This window comes from Amblyomma maculatum, chromosome 7 (genome assembly GCF_055883805.1).
Source record: "Amblyomma maculatum isolate TAMU_Amacu chromosome 7, ASM5588380v1, whole genome shotgun sequence".
Lineage (NCBI taxonomy): Eukaryota > Metazoa > Arthropoda > Arachnida > Ixodida > Ixodidae > Amblyomma > Amblyomma maculatum.
This window is the reverse complement of record NC_139350.1, coordinates 25690262-25702387: the sequence shown is the minus strand read 5'-3', so window position 1 is coordinate 25702387 and position 12126 is coordinate 25690262.

Sequence of the window (12126 nt, the reverse complement as noted above, 5' to 3'; positions counted from 1 at the left end):
GAAATCAGTGATTTCGTGTGTTTATAGACAATCTATAATATAAAAATAATACAAACTACAAGGCAGGTTTCATCAGTTTCAACTTCGGAAGGTTACTTGAGCGCTGTATTTTTTTAAAGCGTAGCCGCTGTTGAGCTGTCCGCCTTGCATTTACTATTTTTTTTTTAAATCCTCAGCAACCATTTAATTCGATTATTGATGCACAGCAGCAATGTTGACTTTGCATCTTTTGAAATGTCCCAATGTGGGAAAATGCATATATCAACTTTCTCACAATATGGCTATATTGCTTCAACGTTGGTGAAGGCCAAAAAAATAATGTTACCATGTAAACATTTTAGCAACATTGCCAACATCGCGGTAACGTTGCGCAATATTGGCAACATTTCTACAATGTTATGGGAACAATTTGTGCAACTAGGGGATGTTTAACGCTAACTATACGTAATTCGTAGTGTTTAATTCGCTTGTTTTCGTCACTCGTGTCTTTGCCTTTTAAAATGGTAACTCATCATCATCATCAGCCTGACTATACCCACAGCAGGGCGAAGGCCTGCTCAATATTTCTCCAATTAACCCGGTTCTGTGGTGGCTGCATCCACCTGACCCCTGTATGAGCTTCTTAACCTCATCCGCCCCCCTAACTTTCTGCCGCCCCCTGCAGCGCTTTCCTTCCCTTGGAATCCATTTTTTTACCCTAAGCGACGATCGGTTATCCTCTCTTCACACTACGTGTCCAGCCCATGCCCATTTCTTCTTCATGATTTCCACTAGATGTCAGTAACTTGGGTTATTTCTCTGCGCAATCTCCACGCTTCATATCTCTTAATGTTACCCCTACCATTTTTCGTTCCATAGCCCTCTGCGTTGTCCTTAAGTAGAACCCTCTTGGTGAGCCTCCATGTCTCAGCCCCATAGGTGAGTACAGGTAAGATGCAACTGTTGTATACTTTCCTCTTGAGCGATACCGATAAGCTGCTAGTCATAATCTGCGGGTGCTTGCCAAATGCGCTCCATGCCAATTTTATTCTTGTTATTTCCTTTTCATGGTCCAGATCTGCGGTTACTGCCTATCCTAAGGAGACATATTCGGCTACTGCTTCCAGTGCTTCGCTACCTAACGTAGACTGCTGTTCCTTCCCGAGGCCGTTGAACATTACCTTAGTCTTCTGCATATTGATTTTCAAGCCTACCTTTCTACTTTTCCTGTCTAGGTCATCAATCATTATTTGCAGTTTATTCCCCAAGTTACTTAGCAAGGCAATGCCATCAGCAAATCGTAGATTACTGAGGTTTTCTCCATCTATCCTTACCCCTAACTTCTTCCATTCCAAGTCTCTGAATACTTCCTCTAAGCAAGCTGTGAATAGTACTGGGATGATTGTGTATCCTTGCCTAACACCTTTCTTTATGGGAATTTTGTTACTTTCTTTATGCAGAACTATGGTTGCTGTGCAGCCACTATATATATCTTCCAGCACTTTCACGTGCGGCTCATCTACCCCCTGATTTTCAATGCCTGCATTACCGCCGAGGTTCCTACTGAGTCAAATGCTTTTTCGTAATCAATGAATGCTATGTATAAGGGCTGGTTATATTTCGAGCATTTTTCTCTCACCTGGTTGATGATATGGATATGGTCGATAGTAGAGTACCGTTTTCGAAAGCCTGCTTGATTGCAGTGTAAGGTTGTCCTGATTCTATTGGCGATTACCTTAGTAAATACCTTATACGTAACAGACAGTAAGCTGATTGGTCAGTAATTTGTGAGGTCCTTAGCGTCCCCTTTCTCATGAATGAGGGTAATGTTAGCATTCTTTCATTTTTCCGGTACCGTCGATGACACCAGGCACTGCGTATACAAGGTGGCCAGTTTTTCTAGCACTATATCCCCCAGTCCTTCAACAAATCTATAGTTATCTGATCCTCTCCAGCAGCTTTCCCCCTTTTCATAGTTTCTAATGCTTTCTTGACCTCGTCCTTCGTCACTGGTGGAACGTCTGACTGTTGTTCCGTACCGCCAATCTCAATATGATCCTGACTCATTTGGCTACTGTAGAGATCTGTATAGAATTCCTCGGCTTCTTTGACTTTCTCGTCCATATTCGTGATGATGTTTCCCGTCTTGTCCCTTTTCTTTGACTATCTTGTCCATAATCGTGATGACGTTGCCCGCCTTGTCCCTTAGCGCATACATCTGGTGTTTGCCTATACTCAATTTCTTCTTTACCGCTTTAAGGCTTCCCCCGTTCTTTACAGCATGCTCACTTTTCTCCATGTTCTACTTCCTTATATCGGCCACCTTGCGCCCATTGATTAGCTTTGATATCTAGGCCAATTCTATCTGGTCTGTTGGATTGGAAGCTTTCATACTGTGGCGTTTCTTAATCAAATCTTTCGTTTCCTTAGACAGCTTATCGGTATCCTTTCTAACTATCCTACCGCCTACTTCTACAGCGCACACATTATTAATATCTCGGAAATTATTGCTTATTGCATCTAGGGTAATGTCACCATCCTCGGTTAGAGCTGAATGTCTATTCTGTAGCGAGATCCTGAACTCTTCTGCCCTCCCTCTCACCAATAATTCGTTGATGGGTTTCTTTTTAACTAATCTGTTGCGTTCCTTCTTCAGATTTAGGCTAATTCGGGACCTCACCATCCTGTGGTCACTGCATCGCACTTTTGCGATTGCCTCTACATTTTGCATAATGGCGGGTGTTGAACACAGTATGAAGTGAATTTTATTTTTGGTCTCCCCGATAGGACTTTTCCATATGCATTTCCTTTTCTTCCATTTACTGAAGAAGGTATTCATGATTCTTAAGTTATTGTGCTCTGCAAATTCAACTAGTAACTCCCCCCTGCTATTCCTAGAACCAATGCCATATTCACCTACTGCCTGGTCTCCTGCCTGCTTTTTCCTACCTTGGCACAGAAGTCGCCCATTAGTACAGTATACGGCGTCTTTACTTTTCGCATCGCAGATTCTACATCTTCGTAGAAGCTTTCAACTGCCTGGTCATGATAACTACATGTAGGTGCATAGGCCTGTACAATCTTCAGTTCATACCGCTTATTAAGCCTAATTACGATGCCTGCCACCCCCTCATTAATACTATAAAATTCATCTTTATTACCCTCTATATACTTATTGACAATGAAACCTACTCGTAGTTCTCGCCTCTCCGGTAAACCTCGATAGCACAGTACATGCCCATCCTTCAGTACAGTATATGCCTAAAAAATCTCCTAACCTCACTAAGCCCTATGACATCCCATTTCATACCGTCTAGTTCCTCTAACAGCACTACTAAACTAGCTTCACTAGCTATGGTTCTAGCGTTTCAAATAGTTGATCCGATATGGCAGTGATCAGTTCCGCCATCGGACAACAATAAGTCCGCCTTGTGCGGCAAAAGCTCATTGTGTGGCCCTTTTCTTCTGTCAACCCGACCTTTGCAGATCATTAGTTTGTTCAAAACTCTTAGCCCTCGAAGGAGCACAGCAGGGTTAGCAGAGCCTCTTCCAAACGCACACACTGAGAGAGCCGGGCGCCGGGACAGGGGTCGCTTGTAACCATTTTACCGGTGGGTGTCCGGCTGCGGGTTTTGGGAATGTTAATTGCGGTCTACTAAATGTTTTGTGTATATGTTCATTGTTCTGAGCCTATAAACGCCTTGTTTAAAATCAACATGTCTTCATCTCATTCTCCACGTTTGCTTACCGTCTACACCGAGCATCGAACAACCATCCCCTTTTGTCATGTCTCGGTAATTACCTCCGGAGATTACCGTCCGCGTGACAGTCAAAAATAGGGCACATGTTTTACTGTGAATAATGGATATATGGTATGCTTTGTTTCCCTCGTATATTGCAGGAATTGTCATTGGCATCAATATATATTTGCATGGTCACATTCAGAGTGACTATTTTATGTGTTCTTAGTTGCACATTGTTCTAGGGCTCTAGAATCTCTCAAAATTATTTAAGGAAGGAAAGGTATTTGATAACCACAGAAACATTAGAAGATGGGTTAACATGGCCATGATGTATATGTGAAAGCACAAGTCTATTTGGCTGAAAGGGAAGTGACAGGCCACAGTAATGCAACGAACACTGAAGATGAAATAGTTACAGAGAGCAAAGAGGTATCCGGAAAGAAGTATCAGTAGCACAGATTACATTTGGGAGCAGATTGTTGTGCCTTTTGAAGTAGAACTGGCAACACAACAGTAAAGAATGGAGGATGTATCTTTGTGAATTTCTTCATGGCAGTGTGTTGAGCTACATGAATAAAAATGAATGCAAGGGCATTTCACTGGCAATATTCTAATGATCTTGTACACTGCTTCGATATGAATGGAATTATACTCTGCAGTGAGACTGAAACTGCATATTGGTGTCAGAACGGTGAACACAAACATGCTGCACAAACCTGGAAGGAGACACCACTGCCATCTTGGAGTATGGCCTAAGCTACACTCCTCTATAGACAATCACACACATCCTACGGAATGTTATATCACTCCCGGTTCAGACAGATGAACATCTCTAAGGCACTGGGTTTCTGAGATAACACGTGTGAGTATCGTGTAGTAGATAAAAATGTTCATTGCTGATCAGCTGTAAATTAGGTTGGCAAAGTCTACCTGAATGTTTTTGTTTGTATATAAGCTGCGTGGATGTTTCAAAACAGTACTTATCAAGCTATGCATTGTGAATTGTGAATAGGTGCATTGAAGTGGAAAACCATGCCGCATCGAAACAGGTTGCTATCTTCTGAAAGCTAAGTTACGAGATTATCGAAAACAGGTTCGCTGAAAGGAGCCTACAAGGTGCCTGAAAGAAAAGATTATATTTTGGCAAGAAGCTGGATAAGGCTGAAAGACAAAATGGCTGCTGCAAGATCTACTATATGAAAACCATTGCAGGTTATGGAGACTTCTCTTGAAGTTTAAGTAAAATGATTTTACTTGCCTTTTTTTACGGTAACAACAGAAATTTGGAGTTAGAAGCGTGTGTTTGATGTTGATATTTTGGGGAGACATGTCTCTGCAGCATGCTGTGATGGCCTGTCATTTCCCAACCATTTAAGATTAAGTGCTAAATCTCGTCATGCCAAAATACTAATTTATATGTGGAAACCCCTTGTAAATTTATTGTCATTATTTCTATAGCAAGCAGTGTTTTTTTTTTTTGTAAAAATATGTAGTAGTAACAACGGAGTCAACAAAAACACTGCAAGACACCACCGACAGAGTTGCTGCTGGGTATTGTCTATGCGGGTATATGCAGTGACATTCTACTGAACGAATAAGTGACTGGTTGTCTGAATCAGTTCTCTCCTGGTAGCATCCTGGTCAGTCAGAACTGTACTCATATTTACCGTACAAATCATCTACAAATATTATTTCATAATCTAGGTGTACAGAGAAAATGATTAAGATAATCAAGGCCTCTTAATTCGTTCAGCCTGTACAAGAGGTCCTGGCTGAACCCAAGGTCCCTGCATGCATCTGAAGGGAACACCAATAATTGAAGTAGGGGTTCTGTCTTAACGTCTTTTGGCTTAATTGTAGACATTGTAGACATGGTTTCTGGCTTGATTGTAGACGTGTGACGACGTCACTGACGTTACTGTAATGTATACACCGTCTTTCCGTTGTGCTCGTCGCCAATATGTGCTGCTCCCGCTTGCCGTGCTCACAGTTTCTGGTGGTAGTAGCGCTCTGTACGTCGCCCAACCCATTGCCTTTTCCAACGACATTACTTCGTGGAGAATTGCTCGGCACAGTTGATATCATTGATCCTGCCGACGTCTCTAGTGTTATTGCGGACTCTATAGCGCATCACATTACCACCCTCACTTCTCCCACTACAGAGTCACCGACTCGACAACATCTGAAATTTTCAACCGTTCTGTCGACGCATCTTTGCCGCCTAACCAGCGCGACCAGCTTGTGGCTTTGCTTCAAGTATTCAGAGCCTCCTTCGACTATCACCAAATTTTCTGACGTACAACAGCGGTTCGCACAATATTGATACCGGTCTCCACGCGCCACTGCGCTAGCACCCCTGCCGAGTCTCAGCCGCTTAACACCGCATCATCAATGTAGAATGTATGTACAGAAATGTGGAGTTAGAAGCGTGTGTTTGATGTCGATATTTTGGGGAGCATATGTCTCTGCAGCCTGCTGTGATGGCCTGTCATTTCTCAACCATTTGAGATTAAGTGCTAAATCTCGTCATACCAAAATACTACTTTATATGTGGATTTTATTGTGAATATTCCGACTCTGAGAAAACGCCACTTGTAACGCCTGATGACCTATATGAATCTAATGTCATGCCTTTCGGTTTGTGCAACGGTCCAGCCACATTTGACCCCATGATGGACAACATCTTCCGCGTGGTGAAACGGCAGATATGTCTCTGCTACCTAAATATATGATCTTCTCTAAGGACTTTACACCTCACCTTCACCTCGAGAGTGTTATTCGATGTCTGTGCGACGCAGGCTTGCAGCAAAATTTAAAGTGTCAGTTTCGTCAGCTGTTCGACAGTTGTTCATACTAGACCACGTCGTATCCAAAGACGGAGTCCTACCAGACGCTGACAAACTTCGTGCAGTGGCTGAATTCCCCAGGTCCACCTCAGTGAATGAACTGCACAGCTTTATAGGGCTTCGCTCCTGATTCCAGTTTCTTGCTGGGAGCCCTAACTTGTATGCCTGGTCACCTGCATAGGATAAAGCTTTCACAGCGCTCCGCCGACTTCTGACGTCACCATCAATACTACGTCATTTCGACCCCTGCGCTCCTACAGAGTTCCACACGGACGCCAGCGACATCGCTATTGGTGCCGTTCTCGCTCGGTGCAAATCTGGTTTCTTTGAGTGCGTCATTGCTTAGGCGAGTCATGCCCTGACCAATGCAGAGACCAACTATACAGTAACAGAAAAAAATTAATGGCGATTGTTTGGGTCATCATTAAATTTCGCCCTTACTTATATAGACGCCCATTCGATGCCATCACCGATCACCATGCTCTGTGCTGGCTGTCGCCCCTCAAATATCCTTCCAGCCACCTCACCCACTGGGCTCTCCGTTTACAAGACTACGATATTCGTGTACTTTATCGCTCAGGTCATAAGCACTGCGATGCAGAGGCCCTTTTCCGCTCCCTGTTGCCTCTGACCCAGAACCACACTCTATGGCGCCGGTCTCACTCATTCCTCCCTTGAAACCGTGGATCTGGCATAAGAGTGGCGCAAGGATATCTGGATTGTTTCAATCATGACCTTTCTGGCCAACCAATCAACATGCCTCCCTTCTCGAGCTCTCCGCCGTCAAGCCCATCATTTTGCTATTCGTGACAACCTTGTTTACTGCTGAAACTATCTGCCTGATGGCCGAAAATGGCTGCTCGTAATTCCCTGACATCTCCGCTCCGTCATTTGCGCTAGCTATCACGACGATCCACAGTGCGTCCATGCTGGATTCCTGAAAACATTTACTCCCCTGCGTCATCGCTACTACTGGCCGGGCATGTATTGTTTTGTTCGCCACTGCGTCCGTTCTTGCATGAACTGTCAGCGTCGCAAGACCCCACTACGGCCTCCAGCTCCTCTGCAGCCTCTGCCGTATCCATTTCGGCCAGTCGCACGCGTTGGAATCGATCTTTACAGGCCTCTTCCCTCTTCCCAGCTCATCGGCTGGCAATAAGTGGATCATTGTTGGCATCGCCCACTTCATGAGATATGCTGAAAGTGCAAGTTTACCAGCTGCTACTGCCCGTGACGTCGCTGGTTTCATGCTTGAGAACCTCATCATCCGTCACGGTTCGCCACAGGAATTGCTTAGTGATCGTGGTCGCATACTTTTGTATGATGTCGTAGACGCCCTTCTTCAGGATTTCAATGTTGTTAATCGTACGGCGTCTTCCTAGTATCCCCAGACAATCATCCCCGTCGAAATCCCAGACGTCCCAGTCGAGAAATTTATTCAGACCCTCGGACATGATGGCCATATATGTTTCTTCCCCCCACTCCAATTGGGACCGTGTGTTCTCATCGGTAACCTATGCCTATAATTCTCTCACGCAAGCGACTACCGTTTTATCCCCTTAGTTCCTCTGCACGGCCGGGAACCTTCTTGCACTATGGACACGATGCTACCGTACCGTCTCCACGTCTCCGAATTGACACCCATTTCTGAAGCCACGGCCTATTCCGAAGAGTGTCGTCCGATCTTACGTCAGATAACAACTCGAAACCAGCATCACCAGAAAAATAACCACGCTGGTTCCACATGTCTCCTGCCTGCTTATCGTCCCGACTCCTTTGTGTGGCTGTGGGTGCCACCTTCTACCTCAGGCCAGTAGACCAAACTTATGCATCGATACAACGGACCCTATCGTGTGCTTCAAGAAACTGTCGCGGTTATTTCCTTATCGTGCCCCTCACGCCTTCACCCCATCACCTTCGCCGAGAACGTGACATTGTCCCCATTGACCTCCTCAAACTATACTATGACCTTGCCACGTGGCTTCCGCTTAATCCGTCAGGATGGCGTCTTTTCACGCAGGAGTATTGTAGAGAGATACTCGACCTGGTCAAAAAGCAGCAAGAAGAGCAAAATGAAGACGTTGCCGAGTACGACGAAGTTGTGAAGACGACAAAGCTAACGAGCTCGAGCTCTCGTTGAAGAACGCTGTTTTTGTGGCAGCAACGGTAAGACAAATATATTACTGTACAAACTACCTATACCGTCTCATTACAAAACAAATTAAAACTTTTGTGCCGTTCTCGGTACGTCGCTAAACAAACTGCGCTCCAAATTCGCTAAAAGTACTGGCGGCGCTGGCACCGCTTCAACATTCAGAATTGAGTGCCAGATGGCGGCACCACCACGGTGTCAATAAAGCCCATCACTTTTGAAGTCAAGGGACAGTTCATTTTCTTGAAATTAAACTATGGATTGGGCGCAGCATTGTAGTGTTGCCATTACGTGTGGTAATTTATCACTTGCAACTAAAATTCTGAATTCCATGGAGAAGAACAACAAAACGTTCTCGTTTGCAACACAAGGGCAGGCATCGTAGCTGTTCTAAGCGCGCGCATAATTCATCTGAACCGTGCCCTAGATAGTAACTTTTTCTACTAGTTGTTTATCGTTTTTCTATGATATATGACATTTTTTTATTCTTCAAGAACATATTGTCAGCTATTTCCCATGCTCTACGATATTCAGAATGATTCGCGGTAATGTCTGCGGAAACTTCTTTGGAGGCTCGTTCTTCGCATAGACTTCGTGGCGCGCTCTAGCATGGTCCGTATACAGTCTAAGTGTTACAAACTGCATCCTTTCAATCCGACGCGCCAAGGGCTTTACAGCTACGCTAATTCACCTTCTTCACTGTTTGAGACGCTCTCGGCCCTTTTTCGTCGTCGGGTCGGTTCCCATTATGCAGTCGTTCGGTAGCGTACTCCAGAGCATTAGAATTCGGCCTCTGAATATCGGCACCGCATTTCGGATTCTTCATAATTATAGCTGAGTCTCGAATTCCCCCTTCCATTCAACAACACTCCTGTCACCAAAAACAAAATGGTTAACTAGAAGTTGAGATAATTTTCTTCCGAAATAGTTCAGTGAGTGCTTATGAAATTTTCAAGGCGACGGCTAAAGGTATGTCGAACGGACTCGGTCCACCCCCCCCCCCCCCCCCCCCCCCTTATTCTCCCTCCGATACGTAGGACAGGTCGAATCAGCATTTTCGATGTCCAACAGCTTATCTCTCGGGTTACTAGGACGGTGCGTTTGTGTCCGCTATTGGTGAAACTAGGGAAAGTACAAGGTGAAACTACTGAGTGCGCTCCGTTAATTCCGAATAGGTCAGCAATGCCGTTTGTGTACCCCTTTCCGATCAGCTTCTACACAGATACGACAAACGCCACGTGTGTCGTCCGGATGCACACACCTTGCGTAGTATCGTGTGAGCTGAAAAATTACACCTGGGTCAGTATAATGATCCACCAATCATTTTCAATTTCGTTTGGCCGGACGTGGTCACGACGGCAGCATCACAAGAAAGCAGCGAGCAACCAATCACAGATATCACGTCATAGGGGGCCTGCCGTTCGCAATAGCGATCGCCACTTCCACCGGTTAATCTTGTTTTGCGCAGTGCGGCCAACTTCGAGGTTTGCGGTCATAAATCATAGTGCCGTCGCTTCCAACACATGTTTGAAAGCCACTGCTTCGTCACTTAAGAGCAGTGACTAATGTCAGATAACCAAATGGATGCGAAATGAAAAATGACAAATGGCTCCTTATAGAACACAACCACTGGCTATTTTCATGTGAACATGAGGCTCATGGGATTTTCTGCCATACGTTGGGTCAAGAATTGTCAGCTTTTCCTTGAGTCGAACGACGAACCGTGTTTCCAGTTGAAGTTGAATGCGCGCCGCACCCCTGCACTCCTGGGACGATGGCGGAGCAGGAGCCGTTCGGTTCAAGCTAACCGTGCATATGCATGCGTTTTAACTCCATGTACGCGAAGTTTTGCGAGAATACAAGCCGGCGGACTGGATACTTGGCTAGTCTTTTTAAAACGACGTCACTGTTTAGCCGAAAGAAGAGCCGATCTCTGCGCCGAAGCGGATCCTTCACCCTGGAGATGTGCGAGGTCGAAATTCTTCCTCCAAGCCCGGACCAGACCGATGTGCTATATGGGGCCAGCCCGGCCTTGCCCTGAGCTCAGGTGCAAGGCCGAGCCCGGTCAGACTTGCTGTAAATTGCAGCTGACACGACGATACAGAAAGAAATAATTTCAGGGTGTATGCTTCTTAGGATCTTTAAATGCTCTGTTCTCACGTATAAGATGACATATTTGTAGAATATATAGAGGCACAGCACATACATAGAATTAGTTTTTAACGTTAAAATGCAAACACAAGTTCTAGATTGATGAATGTTTGAGGCATTTGTGGCCCCCCTGGATAATTAATCCGGCAGCGCTGAAGCTTCTTGCGCTGCTCTAACTTGCGGCTGGAATGACTAATACGATCTTAGCAAGAAGAGCAAGTTTGGGGTACCTGGCTTTCCTGCTTTCCCAAAACCGCACTGGTTTATATTCTCAGCAAGGGACGGAGTCTGTGGGCAGGTCATGGTGGGCTCGTCTCGCTCATAGTGTGCCGTTCAAACGCGCCGGCAAAGCCCCGACACTCATTTTCTGAGGTGAGAAATCAGAGGCAACTGAAGCGCCGCGGATGCTTTGGCTGGGGGCTATATAATGCTCCGCTCGATAGCCCACGAGCGGCCCTTCTACTAGGGAGTCGACGGCAAAGATTCATGGTGAGAGCGCGTATTGGAAAGGCGGACCGACGTCGTAAGAGACCGCGGACGCTCTGTGCATTCGAGAAGCGTAGCACACCATGATCATATTCGCGCTTTCGCAAAAGCTACGTGTACGCGGGATCAGTGTGTCCAGCCCGGCCAGACTCGCCCAAGACAGGTAAACCTTGACCCGGACCCGACGCCAGTCCGATGCAGTGGGCTGCCGAGCGGACCGAGCCCGGGCTGCGGGCCACGCCGAGTATGGGCTTTCGGGCCGGCCGGTGGTCATGCATGCCTCTACTTCATCCTTCGGGCTTCCCGTCTGCCCCCGCGTGCATTTCAGTACAGCGTGCATGTCTTCGCTTTGGAAGGCTCGCCATGCCGGTTATCGCCACTGTATCAGCGTAGGCCTCAGATTCGGCTTGAATCTGCCATGATTGGGAAGCATGATCTAAACTTGGGTGCTATTAATGCTGTTACGGCGAACGCCTTTATAGACTCGACTGTCGCACTTCGCGAGATTCCGCGGGACACCGCGAGATTGGGACCTCATCACCTGGTGGCATCATTGGTCATAGCCGGATGTGACGTCTTTATGACGTCACATCTGATTCTGTCTAATGACATAACAAGGCGATTCACACATACAAGAAGCTGACTCCGCCGGCCGTCCGATCCAGGCGCCCGTGCGACGCATTTCATTTGGCCCTTCCTCGAGCGCCGCACCACACAGCATACAGAAACAGACGCTGTAATGGAAACATCAGCGGTGTTTCAAACAGAT